Here is an 11,792-nt window from a genome sequence, read left to right as displayed (position 1 = left end):
TCCATATGTAAGTAGTGTAATATGAAAAGGTTAATATTATTAACTTAGTAGTGTAGCGTCAGTGATCGTTTATACAACAAAGGATTTGCATATTCTTGTAGATATCATCAAGTAACGGAAGATTGATATAGAATTTAGATGCCGGACGTGTGTGTTTGTTGTCATTAAACATGGATCGCCTTGTTGCCTTGTTGGCGTGTTTCTGGTGTGCGATACCGTATCTACATTTATTTAAAAATTTGTTTATATTTATGTGTATTTTCTTTCCTTGCATACGAAAATCTACTTTTATTTTCAACAAATCAAACATCAAATCCAAAACCCAATGAAATAAATTTTGAAGGTTCAATAATCACATGCAGTAAACAACTATCCACATATATATGTCACAATGAGATAAATGTGTTTTTTAAACAAGTTTTTTTACACCTTAAATCCGCCAAACCTTATTTTAGCAAAACACTTGAACCCACTAACACACATATAAAGAGACAAACACTATATCACTAGATGAGTCCGTCAGGGTAAAATAAGTATTAAAAAGTTCTATTAATTTTGTTATAAGAACTAAGTAGTGTGATATAAGTTAAGTATAAAAGTATCATTGAAATGTATTAATGTAAGGTAAGTTGGTCAAAAAGGACTGCCACATAATCCTTGTGATACAAGTATTAGGTCCCAAAAGGGTCTCATACCATTAAACCATATGGGAGACGATGGCTTTGTTAGGATTTTGAGTTGTCTCCCTATCTGGAATTGACACATGACAAGTGTGACATTCAAGTATAGATCAAATGATGCAAAGGCTCCAATTTGTTTTTGTTAAAGTTTTGTTGTAAGTTGAAAAACAAATTACTATTATACAGTCCTTATAAATTCCAACATAATAATTCATTTTTATCCCTAGGTTTTGTTATTTTGTGAAATTATGTTAACAAGTTGATGCATTCTTTATATATATATATATATATATATATATATATATATATATATATATATATATATATATATATATATATATATTTTGGAGTATTTATCCATTTTCAAAGATATTATGAAAAGGAAATATAAAATTCAAAGTATATATTGGTAATGGTCTATAACTATAACCATCAAATGTAAACAACAAAATGAGGTGGACTAATCTGGTTGGACTAGAAGCTTACTCAAGTACTAACAAAGTATAGTTGGGAAACTAAATAAGTAAGGCAAACTTTAAACACTCAAAGGAACTTTGTGACACTAATGATTTCCAAGTGTTCCACATTGAATGGCTCTTTGCTCATCACTCAATGACCTGGTCAATACCATAAGGAGTAGTCTTAAAGGATGAGTTCCACATGATCCTTATGATCATGGCTACTATCCATATAGGATTTAACAGTTGTATCATATAAGTTCTTAAAAATGGATAAATTGAGTTAAGGTTTAATTATTTGGATGGTGTTTTAGATTATCTCAACTGCATTTAGTGTTCTTTAGATGCGTTGAAGCTAATATTATGTTTCTTAAATGTTCATATTATCATAGAGAGTAAATGACTTAAAAAAAAACTTTTTGATTAGTGTTATCACATCATGGCATTAACTATTTGTTAAGACCTTTAAGCTTAAAAGCCTCCAGGTGCTTCTCAAAAGGAATGGTCCATCACTCCATCAGGAATATTATTTTATGTATATTTGGGCATTAACTTATAAATTTTAAATCCTCTCTTTTAGAAAAAGTAAAATCTTGTAATAAATTTATAACTTATCATCCCGTTACAAGTAAGATAAAAATTAAAAAGATTTGCCATACCTCATCAATAAGGCAAATTTTGTATCAAATGAAAATGCTTATAAATTTTCATCCCACATTGCTAAGGAAATAAAGTAATACAATATAAACCCAACAACAAAACTATTTAGTTACCAAAAGAAATTTAAATGCTTTCAAATGTATGCCCCCCAAACTTAAAAGGCATAAGCCATTATTTTCAATAAATATAGGACCACACATGAGTAAAATGTTGCAACAGAATCTAAGCCATTAGTTATCTCCAACAAACTTAGGACCACCCATGAGTAAAATGTTGCAAAAGCTAAGTTACTTGTCTAAACCTTGAAAAGTCCTCATTTTGATAATCACATTCATTTCATACAAATAAAAAGTATCTCACCTTCTCACTAGACAAACCTACTCATGGACTCATGGTAGGTACTAAAAATAAGTTGTAGTAGTGATAAAGGGTTTAAAATGTATAACATAGATAGAAATGTATAATAGTATTATTATAGACATGTTACAATCTAATACACTTTAATCCAACTACACAACTAATATAACAAAAATTAAACCAACGATTGCAAAGTCGATGCAACGTCTGTCTTCAAGTCTCGTTTACTCACACCGCCTTTGTAATGCCGCAAAGACCTAGTATAGCTTGGAGGTTAAAATCTACAAACACATTTTTAGTCATTTTAGATGTTGCTTGTATATAAATATATAAATAGTTAATACATATATATTGTAATTATATCATTGTTAAGTAATCACCTCAAAAGTATGAATTAACATAACGTTATCCAAAAGCTACCAAATTCATAAAAACGAATCCTCTTTAGGGGGAAACTCAAAACACCAAACTGGCCCCAATCCCCATTACTCTCAATCACCCATAATCTATACCTATTATAAATCCATTCCAACTCTTCAATTCTATTCAATTCAATTCTAATTCCAATTCCAATTCCGCATGGAAACTCATCGCCAACAGAAGCCTACTTCCGCTGGCGATATCTTCACATTTCCATCCATATCACATAATCCACAATTCGAATCCGAGCTAGCCGATCAATTATTCTCCAATGGCAAACTTCTTCTTCACGCATTCCCTGATCAACCGACCAACTTCACCATTCCAAGATCCGTAATCTTGAGCCGAACAAGCAGTATCAGCAGCAAGGGCTCGTTAGTGTCGTCTCGTAGTAGCAGCACCAACAGCAGCACCAGCAACAGCAGTTGTAGTAGCGTGCGAACTAGCATTAGTGAAGCTTCGTCTAGGCGAAAACTATCAACCGTCAAGTCGACAAAGGAATGGCCGAACCGAAGTTATTGTAACAGTTACGGGCATTCTCAAAGATGGCAGTTTATTTCGCCGGTTCCAGTGCTGAACCGCGGAATTCGAATAAAAGGAAAGGGAGTAAAAAGAAGCGGGAAAAGATTGTTAGGAAGGGGATTTGTGGGAGGTTTTTTGGGTGGCTTGTGTCCACTTGTCAAGAGTGTCATGCTATTGAACCTTCTAAGAGATTGAAAGTGAGTGTTTGATTAAACATAATTTATTGTTTACTTTGTGTTTTTTTGATCGGTTCATTGGGTTGATCCGTACTGTCTTTTTACCGGTTTAATCTTTGGTTTTGACTTTTAACTTTTGAGCATGTCAGTTGCAACTGAATTCAACATGGGTGAGATAACATTATAAAATATTCACGTGTATAATCCACTTGTACGACGTTACATATATATGATGGAAGCCATGGAACTTCAAAACAAAGTGGTTAACCAAATTAGGTTTTGTCTTTATATTTTTTTAACGGTCATTTGAACAATTACGGGTCACGAACTCACCCGATCATCTTCATTTCCTGAGTATGACCATGGGATGCTAGGTTGGCAAGTCCTCAAAGGGAAGCTCGCATTAGTCCCAACCCGGAGACCACTCTTAGAGAGAAACCCACTATCGGTGAGAAAACCGTCTTGCCCAACCTGATACTCCTATTGTTTGTTACTTGTTGGACTTGAGCCTAATACCACTCCTTTAATGAAGCTTTTGGATATCCTTAACCTCTTAACCACTTAGGATAGAGATCATTGGCAAGTGGTCAAGTAATACTTTTATTTATCACTAGTAATACAAAATAAAAAAAAAATTAGAAATGTTGTGATTAAATTGCCTCCTTTTCACTACCAAACCATTATTAAGTGAATAAATCAATTTATTTATGGAGACTTGGGAGGAAACGAGATGGGCTTCAAATTAAACCTACTTGGACTCGGTTGTAAGAACGTGAATTGCTACATAAAGATACTAAGATGGATTATGATTTATGATTAAATGCAAGTGAGCTTATTGGGCTGATATGGACCCCTCAGTTTGGAATAATTGGTTTGACTTCTTACATACTTGGAATCCGGTTTGCTATAAATTCTGGTTATATAATACGTTGAAGCCGGTTTCAAACCATCTCATATAAAAAGTTATGGTATTAGGTCTGTTCAACTTCAAACAAAAGATAAGCTCTCTTCCCGGGCCATTCTCTCGCAATTGCCAATCCATCTCTCAACGACTCAACCCATATGGTCGTATTTCATATATAACTAAATTAAACAAAAGTAAAATTAAGGCACGAATATGTAACGGGTTTGGATCAAATACAAATTAAATTAACGTGCTAATTGTAAAAATCAAGTAGAGTAATTATATATACAAGTAGAGTAATTATGTAATTACATCATAGAGTAATTATTTAATTAATTTACTTGATTCTCACAATTAACACGTTAATTTAATTTGTACGATAATTTTCCCCAATATGTAACATCTAACTTTTATCAAAATAATAAATAAAGGAAATTTATTTTTAATTGCGTGTTATCATTTAATTATGTCAAATAATAATAAGTTAGGTGACGTGCTTGGACATAAAACATGGACTTAAGAGTGGTAATGAGATTGATGTGCATGGGCTTAGCATATGACCATATATAAGCACCTAAAACCCTAGATCTCATAATCCATCGTTTGCCTACACACACTTAAAACACACATTCCACCTCTTCCCTTTCGAGGATCAAATCTAGAGACGAGAACAAGGAGCAAGAGTCGATTAATGTTGGTTTATACCATACGTTTAGAAGAAGAACCAAGGTTCGTTATGTGTCAAAATCCAAATCTATACCGACTTCGAAAATATATGTTTTAGCTAAAAAGGTTATGTACTTGATGTCGGATCGCCGTAAAAAAGTCGATAGGATGTTAGATCGGGTTTGAATAAGTGTTGAAGTTGCAAAAGTTACCATAAACGAACCGATCGGTTCGGTCCAGGTAAAACGAATAATGATCGGTTCATAAGGGGGAGTAAACGAATTCGGATTTGCATGAAATTTCGTGTGGCGATAGATCGAGATGAAACATTTAATAAAGTCCCGAGCTTTACAAAAATTTGGATCAGATCCGGAAGATAAAAACAAATTCATTTAAACAACTAAATATTTGCGAAATAACACATATTGCGAATTGGTATATTGCGAATTGCAAATTGCCATATTGCGAATTGACATGCTGCGAATTGGCACATTGCGAATTTCGAATTAGGAATACTTAATAGTCAGCCCAGTTAGTGGTTTCCATTTACTAGGTCAACTTAGTTCACTAAATTAGTTAACCGGTTGAGTTAGTGCGGTTAGTTATGTTAATCCGTTTTACGATTAATTGATACATGTAAATGTTAAATAGTTAGCCGTGCTCGATTATAGAAAGGGAAAATGTAACAATCGGCTTAAGCGGAACGCCCGAGTGTGACGTACAGATTGCTCAAAACACATGTGACACTATTAAGCAATGTTAAAAGTAGGTCTACAAGGTCGAGTACTCTCCGAGTACGCGATCCAAGGTATGGTGCCAAGGGGAGTTTCTTTAACTCCATCTAGTTACTAAAAATTGTTCGAAGGTGGTCAACATCAGCTAGAAATACATTTAGTCAGTTAACTTGGGCCTATTTTGACTTAAAAATTCAACATAATTCGTATTTCTATAATATTAAAGAACGAATATCATTTTTTTTAATTAATGATTAACATTTTTAGAATAATTTTGTATTTAAAAATGTATTTCTCTTATTTATATTGATATTCACTTATTTTGTTATAAATATTAGTAAACTTATGATATTTGAAATTGTAAGGCCCCGTTACCGGTGCCTCACATATGGACGTTGGATTTACTCATTCACATAGTTCTAATAATCAAAGTTAATAAAAACATTCGCGTAAATTAAAACTTTCATAAAACATTACACATCAATCCATAATTTGTCTTAAATAACATATTGTCTTTAAAGCATAAACTAATAAACGTCTTGAGTCTTGCGATGCCAGTCCCTTATTCAATGCCACATGTTCCTCTCAAGCGAGCTGCCTCATTTTACTCACATGCGTGCATACTAAAAGTCAGCTACGCTAAGTGGGTTCTAGTTAATACAAGTAACATACAATACGTTCTTATATTACATACTTAACCTCTTTTACTTTCTTTCGTACATACGTAAGTATATACCTTCGTTCTTACTTTCATACTTTCTTTCTTTCATACTTCATACTTTATATTTCTTTACAAACATAATCATACATTTTAAAGAGCCTTTCACCCTATAACCTCACATATATTATTAGGGTCTGCCACCATTAAAGAGCCTCTCGCCCTATAACCTCACAGATATTATTAGGGTCTGCCGCCCTCCTTCACAGATATTATTAGGGTCTGCCACCCTTTACCGTCAATTCCTTTATATCACTTTCCCTGCTTTTCATAGATTTTAAATACCTTCTTACGTACTCGTTAATCTATAACACACATACATCATACATACAACATATATAAACAGTCACTTCCTTAAACTATCCCCCTAACAATACATGCAATATCCAAAGATCGTTCATGTACCGTCAAGCATTCATTCATAACTTTCACATATAACATAATAGGCATACACTTACCACTGAAGGTAAGTGTATTAACTAATCACATCGAGTATGCACACAGCCCCGAAAACAAAACAAGGAATGGGGCTAGAAACTCACCTGGATCCTGTTGCGTTCACCGTTAATCTTTATCCCCTTCTTTATTTGTGCACGGCTAACTGTATAACAATTACACGTATCAATCTAACTATCACTACCATAACGCGTTTCTAGTTTAATCATTTCCCTCAACGAACGGGGATCCGGGGGCAGCGCCCCTGGCAGCGGGGTTCTAGGGGCGGCAGCCCCTAGCGGGGTCCAAGGGGCAGAGCCCCTGGCTGGGGTTAAGTTGTCTTAACGTATTTTCCATTAACATTTTAAATTATTTTCTAAATTGGGCTAGTTATTTATTTCACGATATTGGGCTTGATCATGTGGGCTGAACTAAGTCACCCCCAACGGCCCATTACCGGATCTGGGTTCTACTGGGCTCAGACCCAAGCCAAACTTGGTGGCCGAGAACTCCAGACAGAGAACCCTTGCTGACCGAGAACATGGGTTGACCGAAAACACATGGTTGGCCGAGAACCTTCATGGCCAAGAACCACGCCGCCGAGAACTCTCTTTGGCCGAGAACCCGTCTTGGCCAAAGTCTCAAGTTGACCGAAAACCATAAGGGTTGACCAAGGATCTTCACAGTTGGCCGAAAACCCCCAGATCAGCTTATTTCCTATCTTAGGTTCCCACCTTGCCCAGCTACTTGTTCTAAGGTTCAAATCATGAACCTTTTTCCCTTTATTATCATCACCCATAATCGTTTTACACTCGATAGTAATCCTTCATCAAGATCTAGTCTATTTTAGGTATAAAGTTTGGACCTTTAATCCTAAAACGTTCTTTAAGCTAGATCTAGGGTCTCATTTATGAACCGTATCTAACCATGAGTCCTTTACGTCCATATTAATCATCAAGTTTGAAGCTTTATGATTTATCTAGACCCGATCTAGTCTATGTTAAATTTTCATGGCTAACCGTTCATAAAAATGCAAGCTTTAAGATCAAGAACATACCTTTATATGGTTACTAGGTTTCGGCTAGCTTGTTATGGAGTATTGATCTTGTATCTAGCTTGAATATCTAGGATCTATCAACAAAAGGTTCGATTTTTGATCTCGGCTCCTTGTTCTTGCTTGCGGCCGAAATGGAAAGATTTGTGTGTGTTATGGAGGTGTAGGGAGAATAAGATGGATAAGTTGGATGAAAATGGAAAGATCTAGAGTTTAAGGGGTATTTATACTCCCTTAAGCCCATGGACCTAAGGCCCATCTTTCCTTTTTAGTCCATGTTCAACTCCTCTAATTAGCATACTTATCTATCTATCTATCATTATTATTTATAATCTACTAACTCGGGTAAATTCTCGTCCGTTAAAACATATAATATATTAAATATTATTATTGAAATTTTAGGATGTTACAGAAATATGTATATTACCCAAAAAAATATTTTTCTTTATATTTATCATGTCCGAGTACTCTCCGAGTACTCCCCGAGTACTCCGAGTACTCCCTCCAAGGGAGTCGGCCGCCTAGGGACCACTTCGCGACTTTTGCAACATTGCTATTAAGTGACAATAATTTCATTAATTCATTCAAATCTCAAGTACACAAGTTGTTCAAATAAATAATTACAAAGGAAGGAACAAAACGAACATCAACTTTGTTTATTATTTATATAATCTAAATTCTAGTGTCTTCGTCATTTCATCTTCTAATTAATGTACATGTATCATACATATAAAATAAAGTCAACTAAATGAATAGTTGATGAGTTCACACAAGTTTGATACGCGTTCATAAAAATCATATAATTCCATGAATCTTAGTGTAGTAATACCGCAAGCAATGTCTTTTCCAATTGGTAACAACCAATTATACTCGGATCGCGGGTCCCTTTTCCACTCATAACAACGAGGTCCTGAGCACAAAAGGGTGCGTATGATCATACTTAATGAGGAAACCATGAGCACGTAATCTTTGAGCAAGTAAGCAAATAAACACACAAGTCCGTGATAACGAATTGTAGTTTGAATATATGAAACGAAGTAAAACTAAGTATTTAATTAGGATATGTATGCCACTTCAAAAAGTAAAAGCATAAAAAGGGGTGTGAGAAACTCACATTTGAAATTGATAATAACTTGAAATAATAAGCGAATATACGTTAAAGGAACCGAAGCGGACGACCCTCACAAAACTAAAAGTAAAAAAGAAGATCCGAAAATTAATGAATAGCTAGCAGGATATTTAAATTTAAATTAATTTTATTTTATGAATTAAGTTAATATATATTTTATTATTTTATGGAATTTAATAATTTAATATTATAATTTTTAAGTCTTATCGGTTAATGATTTTTATAATAATATTTAATACTAGATTGGAAATTTATAAAGTTTATCAAAGAAAACTATTGGTTTTAACGGAATTTAACTTGTTAGCGTTTTAAAGTTTACGAATTATATTAATTAAATAATAAAATATTAAATCGGGTTTTGAGAAAACTTAACGGAAGGTATAAAAGTTGGTTTTTAGGTGAAAACCTAAAAATATAAATGTAAATCTTCAATCTCATTTTCTTCACCAACAAACCCTAGATTTCAGTCTGATTAATTCGTTCAATGTTTGCTTAATCTTTGTTAGGGGTTTTGTTTATCGGTTAAAAATGATTGAAAACCATATAACAATTACCTGGAATGGTTCTTGGCTGATGGTGAACGGAGTTGGCTGGAAAAACGAACTTTGAAGATTAAGACGAGTTATTTAGAGAGTTTGTTTGTGTAAATTGATGGATGCAGCAAGTTTGAACGAAGGTTTATGTTCTATTTATACTAGTTATTGGAGCGTATGACGATTAATTGGTCGTTAATGATTTTGAATAATATCTGGCCATTATCTGGACTGAAATCGACATTTAAAGTGTTATAACGTGTTAATTTATCTTGATTAGCGATTATAATTAGCGAAGAAACGTTTTACACAAATTAATCGGGTCAAAGAACAAGATACTTTAGGGTAAACAAGGTGGCCAGAATATATTACGCCACGCCGGCGGCGGTGCCCGGAAAAATGGGGACTGGGGTGCAGGGGTGGGATTATTATTATTATTATTATTATTATTATTATTATTATTATTATTATTATATTAAATTTTAAATTCATATTTATACTTTAGCCCCCTGAACTTTCAATATATATTAAAAACTAAATTTATATTAAATTTATATTTTGAACCTTGTATTTTGAGATGTTATAAAAACCTGATATAAATTAGTATCTTTGAATTATTTGCATATTATACCCGCATAGTTGAAATTTGATTATTTTATTAAACTTTAAATCCCGGAGATTCGTTATTTGAATACATCAAATAGAAAATAAACGTATAACAACTTTAAATCATCGGATTTTCTAATAAATAATGAACAACAAATACGGATACATTGAAACGACAAAACAGGTCGATTTCACGAATACAAATACAAATACGAATAAAAATTGACAAATGTCAAAGGTTACAATCAATTCAGAACGTAACAACATCCAGGTGAGTTCTAGCCTCCTTCTCCTTTAACGTTTTTGGGCTATGTCCATACTTTTACTTGTATAAAATGATATACGCACTTATGTTTGAAAATTGTATATCGTGGACGTTTGTCTATTGTTATATATAATTTCTATGAGAATGTTAGAACAATAATATTAGAGAGTGGGCCCTACTAATACATGCGAAGAATCAGGGTGCGGCCCTTAAAATTTCCACGAAGAATCAGGATGCGGCCCTTTTAATTTATGTGAATAATCATAGAGCGGACCTTATGAAATCTGCGAAGAACGTATAATGGTAGAAAGTAAGAAAGAATGGAAGTGCAGGTTTGTGTAGAACGGTGTCTTCGGATATGAATGTGTATATTGTAAATATGTAACATGTGACTTGTTAAACTAGAGCTCATTCAATGTAGCTAACTTTTAGTATACACGCAGCTAAATAGATTGAAACAACTGGCTTAAGGAGCACACATGACAGGGTAATACAAAAACTTGTATTTGAAGAAAGAAGATATTAAAATATTTTCTGATGTTTGAACTTAAGAATTAGTTGAAAGTTTGTTTTAATTATGATTATGTAATGAATGGCTGAAAATTTTAGTATTTCGCTAAAGTTTTAAATAACTCTTATAAATAGAAATGTGCTTCCGAGTAAATCCAATGTCGGGATTGACTGTACATGACCCTTTTAACCCCAATTTTTAGATTTTTATTTTGTTTCCACATATTAGCATTTTAAAATTAAAAAGCTACAACCAAAAGTACAAATTTATTTAAAATAATTACACAAAATATCCAACCAAAAATGAAATATAGATGAGTTAAACATGTCAACTCGTTAGCCCGTCCGGTTGACACAAACCCGACTCATTCACCTAAATAGGCTCATGGGTTCAACTTGAAACTGGCTCGAACCCATTTAGACTAAACCAAACCAATTTGCTAGAAACGTTTCCCAAAATGGTGAAGATAATATCTCTTTATGAGGTTTTTGTAGGTGAAAATAAACAACTTTAGGGGATGTATCATCAAACTTTTTATAATACGTTTTTACTAATTAGTTACATATAGCATATGATTTAATATTGTAATACACGTAATAAAAAGTGTTACATAAAATCTAATAGCGTTAAACATGTATCACCAGGAATATTGGATTTTAATAGCCTCAATTTTGACACATTGGCCGGTGCTAAGCCCAACTTAAGAAATATTTTATGATAGTCTGAACTTTCAACTTATTTTCTTTCAACAATCCCAAGCTAACGGTAAGCTAACGCCGTTAGTTTCTGACTAACGGGACCACTTCTGTGTAAAAGCAAAATTCTTTATAATTATGAGTAAACCACAACCGGTTTTGACCACCTACCACTACCACCATCCTCGTCGACCCGCCACCAACATCACTTCGTTGAACCATAATGTAAGGCCTCGGTCCCGGTGCCCTACTTTGGCGTTGGATTTACT

This window comes from Bidens hawaiensis, unplaced genomic scaffold (genome assembly GCF_021521415.1).
Source record: "Bidens hawaiensis isolate Kalapana, Puna unplaced genomic scaffold, B.hawaiensis_p1.1 tig00022910_1, whole genome shotgun sequence".
Lineage (NCBI taxonomy): Eukaryota > Viridiplantae > Streptophyta > Magnoliopsida > Asterales > Asteraceae > Bidens > Bidens hawaiensis.
This window is presented reverse-complemented; position numbering follows the sequence as displayed.